Below are 9,651 nucleotides of genomic sequence, written 5' to 3' on the forward strand. Positions count from 1 at the left end.
AAATTAAATATGATGCATCACCTGTTGACTCTAACAAACGAGGACCCAAAAAGAATTGGGTACCTAAAGATAACTAGTTCAATTGCAGGTGAGCCTGAGGTGTGCTGAGAAGTCAAAGCTATGGTACATTGACAGCGCATGCTCAAGGCATATGACTGGTGATGAAACTCAGTTCATCACACTTGTGCATAAACGAGGAGGAAATGTAAGTTTTGGAGACAACAAAAAGGGTAAGATAGTAGGGTCAGGTACCGTTGGTGGTAATCCTACTATTGAGTCAGTCTCCCTAGTTAGGGGTCTTAAATATAACCTATTGAGCATAGCTCAGCTGTGTGACAGTGGTAGAAAGGTTGTATTTGATGCCACTGAGTGTAGGATACTCGAGGGAAAAACAAATGAATTGATTTTAACTGCCCCTCGTGTTGAAAACGTTTTCATGCTTAACCTAGAAAAGAAGTTTTCTAAAAATATATGCTTAGTGTCAAAGGAAGATAATTCCTGGCTATGGCATAGGAGACTTGGTCATGTAAGCATGGACCTCCTAGCCAAATTAGCAAGAAAGCAATTAGTTGAGGGATTACCCAAACTCAGGTTTGAAAAGGATCAATTATGCAATGTTTGTCAGCACGGTAAACAAACCAAAAAGTCTTTTCAAAGTAAAAATGTAGTCTCAACCAAGCGTCCATTAGAGTTACTACACTTGGATCTTTTCGGACCAGTCCAGTCGCTGAGCTTGGGTGGTAATAGATTTTCTTTGGTCATTGTAGATGACTTTTCTCGGTATACTTGGGTCATCCTGCTGAGTAGCAAGGATGAAGCCTTTGAGATGTTCTCAACACTGATCAGAAAACTTGAAAATGACAAAGACCTAAAATTAGCTCACATCCAAAGTGATAATGGCGGAGAATTCAAAAATCAACAATTTGATGAATTCTGTGAAGTCAGCGGCATTGACCACAATTTTTCTGCTCCTAGAACTCCTCAACAGAATGGGGTAGTTGAAAGGAAGAATAGAACCTTAGTCGAAATATCTAGGACAATGCTGAGTGAGAATAGGCTTCCAAATTATTTCTAGGGTGAAGTTGTCAACACAGCTTGCTACATACTCAATAGGGCTCTAGTTAGACCTATACTTAAGAAAACCCCCTATGAACTTTGGAAAGGACGAAAACCCAATATTGGATATTTTCGTGCCTTCGGTTGCAAATGTTTTATTTTAAATACTAAAGACAACCTTGCTAAGTTTGATTCTAAAGCTGATGAAGCTATCTTTCTTGGGTACTCAACAAACAGCAAAGCATATAGGGTGTTTAATAAACGAACTCGGGTTTTAGAAGAGTCTGTACATGTTGAGTTCGATGAAACTGACCCTGCATGGAAGATAAGTCAGCCTACCGAAGATGACCTATGCTCAGCTTCCGCTGACCAAAATGGAGCCACTGAGTCACTGCCTCAAGGGCTGACCAAAGGTAAGAATGAACCGGAAATTATCTTTACTGACCAAAATAATCCTGCATAGATTGTTGAAACACCTATCCCTGATGACACTACACTACCAAAATGAGATCAAGGTTCCAAGAGGACACTTTGAGAAAAGCATCCTTGATGCCGCTGAGAACACCCTGATGACCAGAAATCAACTCAGGAGATATCTCAGCAGCGTAGCCTTCGTGTCAGTCCTCGAACTGAGAAACTTCTCAGAAGCTGAGAATGATGAATTCTGGATTAATGTGATGCAAGAAGAGCTCGATCAATTCAAGAGAAATGAAGTATGGGATTTAGTGCCTAAACCAAAGAATCAAAAGACCATAGGAACAAAATGGGTATTCCGTAATAAGCTAGATGAACAGGGAAACGTAGTCAGGAACAAAGCCAGACTGGTAGCTCAAGGTTACAGTCAGCAGGAAAGTATTGACTATGGTGAGACCTTTGCACCCGTAGCTAGATTAGAAGCAATAAGAATATTATGTGCATATGCTAGCTTCATGAATTTTAAATTGTTCCAAATGGATGTCAAAAGTGCATTTCTTAATGGAGTTATAAATGAAGAGGTTTATGTTAGTCAGCCTCTAGGGTTTGAGGATCCAAAATTTCCAAACCATGTTTATAAACTCAAAAAGGCTCCGTACGGCCTGAAGCAAGCACCACGTGCTTGGTACGAAAGGCTGACCAATTTTCTGCTGACCAGAAACTATGTCAGAAGAAAAGCTGACACAACCTTATTCATTAAGAAAAAGGGTAAAGATACCCTGTTGGCACAAATATATGTAGATGATATCATTTTTGGTGCTACTAATGAGTCTATGTGCAAGGAATTTAGCAAACAGATGCAAACTGAGTTTGAGATGTCAATGATGGGAGAACTCAACTTCTTCCTTGGAATTCAAATCAAACAAGGCAAGAATCGCATCTTCATTAGTCAGACTAAGTATGCTATGGAGATATTGAAGAAATTCGATATGGAAAATTGTAAGCCAATATCTACCCCAATGGGTACTAACATTGTGCTTTGTGCTGATGAAAAAGGTAAGTCAGTAGACAGCAAATTATATCGAGGTATGATTGGCTCTCTACTCTATCTAACTGCAAGTAGGCCAGACATTCAGTACTCAGTATGTTACTGTGCAAGATATCAAGCTGACCCTAAGGAATCTCATTACATAGCTGTAAAAAGAATCCTTAGATATTTGCAAAGCTCAATGAATGCAGGTTTATGGTATCCCAACACGAACGATTTCACACTCGTTGGATACACTGACGCTGACTATGGACGAGACAAGCTTGAGCGGAAAAGCACTTCAGGAGGATGTCACTTCCTTGGAAGCTGTCTAGTGTTTTGGTTCAGTAAGAAGCAGTCGTCAGTTGCCCTGTCAACAACTGAAGCTGAGTACATTGCTGCTGGAAGCTGTGTTGCAGAAGTCCTATGGATCAAGCAACAGCTGGATGATTATGGAGTTCAAACCAAAACAATTGAAGTCAAATGTGACAACAAAAGCGCCATTGACTTATCTAAAAATCCAATCCAACACAGCAGGATGAAGCATGTCAGCATAAGGCATCACTTCATCAGAGATCATGTACTCAAGGGTGAGATCAAGCTGACCTATGTTCCAACATGTGAACAGCTTGCAAATATCTTCACGAAGCCATTGGCTCGTGAGCAGTTCAGCATACTAAGGGAAGCTATCGGTATGTCTAATCCTCTTCAATAAAATTCTGAGTATGTTGAGTGATTATACCATGCCGAGTGATTATTACATGTTGAGTAACTATCATATGCTGAGTAGACATGAATGCCATAAAATCACTATTTGATAAATTGCTATATATATTGAGTGATTGATAAAATGCTGAGTTACTCCATATGATATGAACCCTTCCTACGCTAAACTAAGCACTCAGAATACCAAACGTTTAGTACTTTAGATGCTGAGTAGAATACTTGCACGCGTATTTATGTAGACACCTAGGATGACGTAAGCGTAATGATTAGAAACCCATGCACCGAACGTGTCATTAATGTCAGAATTAAATGCCATTAATTGATTCAAAAACAAACCGCCATTCTGACCTATCAGATCAACACGCACCGACTATAAATAGTGGACGAATTCCCACTAACTCCTTTTTACGCTTGAAACAATTCACACTCGATCTCTCTCTCTGAATTCCCTAATCTTCTAACTCTGTCAAAAATTCTCAAGAACACCATGTCGAACGATTCCCAGAATATGTCCGGTGAGCAGTACGACGACAACCGCTCCGACATTAATCCTCCATCTCCTGCTGAGAAGGAATATAACGAGACTTCCTCTGAGTCTCAGGAACAGATCCATGGTCAGCATGACCAAATGATGCCCGAGGTCAGCATACTCGGTGAAAATCCTCGCACTGACCAAACAACTCCGTCGAAGAAGAAGAAGGAAAAGAAAAATAAAAAACCCAAGGAGAGGAAATTCTATCAGGTCTTCAACAGTATCAAAGGCCTAAACATCTACCATTCTCGATGGTTTTCTGAGGCTTCATCGAGGAAGAAAAACCCTTCTGTGACTGGATTTCAAAGAATGGGTGGATTAACCTCTTCTCTCTCCTTGAAACAACTTACCCGCAACTAGTAAAGGAGTTTTATGTGAATCTAATGGTCGCTGAGGACGATGATGATTATTTGATCACTAAGGTGAAGAACAAGGACATCACCATAACTCCCTCTTACCTTTCCATCCTGCTAAAGCTTAAGGAAGAAGGTGCAGAACTGAGATGCACAAATGACTACAAACGGATCGATTACAATGCTGAGTTCTGAAAACCCAAAAATCACAAAGGTGAAATCTCCATCACCAGCATGGGTCAGCCTCATAAATAAGCTCACTACATCCTGACCAACTTCCTCTTTCCCAAGGTCAACTCCTCCTCCTCCGTATCAAACTTTGAGCAGTGCTTTATCTGGCACATGCTGACCTACAAGCCTCAATATGCCCGTCTTTCTTATTGGGGCTTTTCAACGGAGCACTGGGATCCTCAGGATGGGCTCCCTAATCACCAAAATCCTTCAAGACACAAGGTCAGCCTGAAGGGGGAAATTGACGTCGAAGGCACTGAGATCACCTCCGGAATTCTATTCGACTTAGCTTACAGCCTTCCCATCAAACCGAAGAAGGGTAAGGGACCCATGGTTGAAGAAGCTCCTGTTGAGGATGATATGGTTGAAGAGACGACTGCTGAGCTATCAAAGAAAGGGAAGAAAGCAGTAGTCGTAGAAGCACCGGTTGAGCGAACTCGGCAGGAAAGAAAAAGGAAAGCTGACCAATCCTTAACCCAACTAGCCAAAGATATTAACAAGACTGCTAAGAAAATCAGGGTGGTGGTTGGTGGAAAGAAAACTGCACATGCTGAGTCAGTGCAAAAGAAGGCAGAGTCAGCTGAGAAAAGGAAGAAAAGAGCTGACCCTGAAGAAGAGAGTGAGGAGACTCTTGAGCAACCCCTAAAGAGGAAGAAGACCTCTGTGATGACACCTTTAGAAGCTGCCCCCATTGACTTTGTCGTCACCAAGGATTCTCACTTCCTGCGAGCTCAGGAGATCGACCTGGAAAAGACACCTTGTGATCAAGAGGAAGATCAAGGTTGTACTGAAGAACTGGCTCGAGCTGACAAGGTACATTCTGTTGAGCCAAGTAAAATAGCTGCCGCTGAGCAGGCTAATGAGCAAGGAGCTAAGTCTCCAGTGAAGGACAAGGTTGAGGAGAACCTTTATGCTGACTTAGGACTCAACTTCTCTTCTGAGTCACCAGACTCTCCTGCTGCTGACCCTTCTCCTCCAACCAAAACTCAAAAGGGCAATACGGACAAGCGTTTCAAACGCAAAGCTCAAAAGCCCAACATTATAGATCTATTGGATGAATCACCACTGAAGGACCCAATCACAGACCTAATAGGGCTCCAATTCCAATTCTTCACCGACATCACTGAGCCCACTCCTCATCAAGTGAAGGAAAAACAAGCCTCTATTTCTCAAGCTGAGGAACAAGCCACTAAGGGTCAAGTTTCTGCCGACACCTCTGCTCATCCTTCCACTGAGCAAATGCTCGAAGTTCCTACTTCTCAACACAAAGAGCTAGCAAAGGAAACCCCACCTGCTAAAGACAGTGCTGAGTTGCCTCCAGCTTAAAGTTCAACTCAACTCTAGACTAACCCTGAGCAGGTTAATAAGACTGCCGAGCAACCACTTCCATCATCTACTGAGCAGATAATAAATCAGTCAGCTTCCGTTGCTGACTTAAATAACACAAATGCAGCTACTGACCAAGCTGGCACTTCTACTTCTGGGCAGCACCAAAACACTCCACCACCTGCCGCTAACCAGAAAGTGGCCCCTGAGACTATGCAAAACCTGTCTGAAGATGATTCGTACAACTTCCTAAATGCCTATGAGTTAGGCCGGCGAATCATCAACTCAGCACATATGCTTCTCCAGGCAATAGATCAGTCTCACGCCGATGCTGCTGGGTCTGCTCCTGCTGAGTCTACTCAATTTTCATCCGTCACGCAACTTCTGACCGAACTTAAAGGTCTTAAGGAGCTGATGAGTGTTATGACCTCCTTGGTCTCTCAGCAGCCCAAGCAAGAATTCATGGTCAAGCTGGCTGAACTTTAGCTGATGATGGTAAACCACATGGACTCCATCGAAGGAAAACTTAATGCCTTATGAGCTGCGAACTCCACATCTGCAACCTCTGCTGAGGTCACTCAACAGTTCACCAAGATGACCTCTGAGATAGCCGGAGCTCGTGAACTTATCTCCTCCACCTCTCAATGCTTCATTGAATAGATCGGTGAAGCAATTCACCTACTCAACCTAAGCAAAGAGGAAATGGACACTAACCAAGTAAAGACCAATGATATACTTCACTACACCCGGTCAACTCTTGCACATGTTAGGCACATCAATGCCCAGCGTCATTCGTATGATTCTTCGGTGCTCAGGATGTACTATCAATCCTATGCACGGATGACGGATTCCATCACTTGGATAGGGAAGTCTCTTGAGTTTTTACTCAGTATGCTCAGTGCACACATCAAAATCCCCTCTTCAAGTATGGTCGATGGACTGCAGGTTGTTAAGCCCAAAATATACCTAAAATATCATTAACATTTACATCATTTTTATTACGAATTTGTGTTATTTATATCTGTTTAGATTACTTTTACTTTCGAATATCTTTCTTTCTTGCAAGGTACTTGAATATTTGGTAAAATCCAAATAGGAACGAAAAAGGATCTAAAACAGAAGAAAAACCCTTCAAAAGGAGTCAAAGACGACGTAAATCGAAAGCACCAAGTCGAAGACACGAACAAAAGCGAAGAACAAAGGAAACTTGCCGGGCCGCGACAGAGGATCCCAGACCCGCGGCCGCGACACGCGCGGTACAACCAATTCTCCCCTTCGTCCGTCGCTCAAGCTCAGTGCTACGTCATTCACGGCCGCGGATTACTATCCTCGGTAAGTGCAGAAATTCACCAAGAGCATTTAACACATGCTGAAAATCCAAGAAACGCGTTCGTTCAAGTGGATAAAGACGTCATTTCACAACGGACACGACTCTTAACCAACGGATACATCACTTCAAACACAACCCTTCAACATCTATAAATAAAGAGTTGATGTTGAGAAAAAGTGTAATGAAATGCTATAATATAGATATAGAAATCAGAGCGTAGAACTTATGTCGAAGTTCTAAGTAAAAACATTTCGAGAGTTAGAAATTAGATTCTGTACAAAACAAGATGAGGTACACATATTGTTTATAGTTTAATTACAACTCAGTAGCGTTTAGACATTGTTCCAGTTTTAGTTTGCATCATGGTAGTGGCCGACCGAATCCCTATTACGAAGTTACAGCGAGAAGATTGAGTAAAGTGTTCGCCCCCGAGCCTGACAACCTCCTAGGAAACCCAAGGAAGCGGAACCGATCAAGCCCTTCACTTGCACGCCCTCGAAGAACTCGATGCTCCTTATTCTCTGTAAACTTGTATCAATTTATATTTCATCTAATAAAGTCCGTTCTATTCGACAAATCGTTATGCAGCACTTATGGTAACCAATCCAATATAAGTGAGGCTGGTGTTTTCATTAATATGCACTTGAATTCAAAATCATTACAAGGAAACTTTGTTGAACACTTAGGCAAATTATCATCTCGAAAGAGTGTTAATTTGAGTAAGGGCAACTATCCCGAAAGGGTTTTGTCGCGTTCAAAGCCAATTAATTAGAGGTTCCGTCATTTATTTCATCATCATAATAATACAAAGTTTAAGTTGTTTTCTTTACTTAATGCAAATGAACAAATTCATTCCTTTTTCTAATAAGTTCTAAATGTTCCTGTTTTGTAAAATTCATCCTTAAAATCAGAAGATCTTTCTAACAATCGATTTATTCTAAATATATAATCTTATTCCAGCATTTTCAAATACTCAAAGTTTTCAAATTCAATCAAATAAATTTCCTAAATTCAATTAATCCAATTTTCACTTTTTATTTACATTTTATAAATCTAACAAGTTCGAAATTAAAGATTCAAAAATAAGTTTTTCGTTAAAAAACGTATCTCTGTGGGATCGATATTTTTATTACTACAAGCGAAACCGTGCACTTGCGGAAATCGCTCAATAAGTTTTTGGCGCCGTTGCCGGGGATACGCCAAAATTTTTGACAAAATTTTTATTTTTCGCATTTTATTTTCGAATCTAGGTTTATACATTATTTTTATACAACTTTTATATTTTATTTATTTTCAGTTTTATAACATATTTGCTTTCAATTTTGTTTTGAAGGTAGTTTGGCTCGTGTTACAATTTCAAGTTGATGCGCAGTTCACGAAATTCGGGCACGCCACCAGATCCTTTTGATCCAGAAATTGAAAGAACACTTAAGAAAAACAAGAAAAACAACAAAAACAAAGACAAAACACTCTTAAAAACTAAAGTAGACCAGCCAGAAATCATGACCGATCCACCGACACTTATGGATTATGCTAGGCCAGGAATGGCCGGTGTAACTAATAGTGTAGTTAGACCCCGTATAAACGCAAATCAATTTGAAATTAAGCCTGCTTTGCTTAATATGTTGCAAAACAACGTAACGTTTTACGGATTGCCTAACGAAAACCCTAATGCACATTTGACAAATTTCTTAGAAATTTGTGACACTTTTAAAATTACTGATGTAACAGCCGAAGCAATCAAACTTCGCCTCTTTCCTTTCACTTTGAAGGATAAGGCAAAAATTTGGTTAACTTCTATGCCTGCTGCAACATTTGAAACTTGGGACCAATTAGCCCAAGCATTTTTACAAAAATATTTTCCCTTAGCAAAAACCGCAAGAGTCATCAAAGAGTTGACATCTTTCACACAAAATGATAATGAAACTCTTTATGAAGCTTGGGAACGTTTTAAAGAACTTCAACGTTTATGCCCACACCACCAATTGCCAGATGCACTTTTAATGCAGACATTCTATAATGGATTAAATCCTACGACTAGAGGTTCATTAGATGCTATGTCTGGAGGATTATTTATGAAAAAGACATCCGCCCAAGCAAGAGAACTTTTGGAGGAAATGGCAATCAACAGCAGTATGTGGCCCGCAGAGCGTGGACATATACCAACGGCGAAACCATCATCCTCATGTACATCATCGGTTAAAGGTATAATGAATCTTGATCCTGTAGCAATGTTACAAGCCCAATTTTCTGCCTTATCGCACAAAATTGATAAATTTATGGCACCATGCGATCCTAATGATCTGATCCAGAGAGACATTGACTACGAAGGTATGAATGAGATAGAACAGGTAAATTTTGTCCAAGGACAAAACCAAACTACTAATCCTTATTCTAATACTTATAATCCTGGATGGAGAAATCATCCTAACTTTAACTGGAAAGATGGTAATAATAATAATAATGCAAATGCTAATCAATATCGTATAAACAATTATCAAAATCAAACAAGAGATACGATTAGCACTTTATCTTCAAAAATCGACAAATTTATAGATGCTATGAATGGAAAGGTAAGTAATCAAGACGATGGTTTTAAACGGATCGAAAATAAATTCGATCAGCTTATCAAAAACCAATCATCTAGCATCCATAA

The 9,651-nt window shown here is 40.3% G+C and overlaps 1 non-coding gene across 1 annotated transcript; it reads right to left on the reverse strand.

Moving 5' to 3' along the window:
• Window positions 1-8,875: 8,875 nt before the first annotated feature.
• LOC136207632 (small nucleolar RNA R71) lies at window positions 8,876-8,982 on the reverse strand. Its single transcript, XR_010676763.1, has one exon. It is a non-coding gene; the product is annotated as a small nucleolar RNA R71 (small nucleolar RNA).
• Between the last annotated feature and the right edge of the window lie 669 nt (window positions 8,983-9,651).

This window comes from Euphorbia lathyris, chromosome 9, assembly GCF_963576675.1.
Source record: "Euphorbia lathyris chromosome 9, ddEupLath1.1, whole genome shotgun sequence".
NCBI lineage: Eukaryota > Viridiplantae > Streptophyta > Magnoliopsida > Malpighiales > Euphorbiaceae > Euphorbia > Euphorbia lathyris.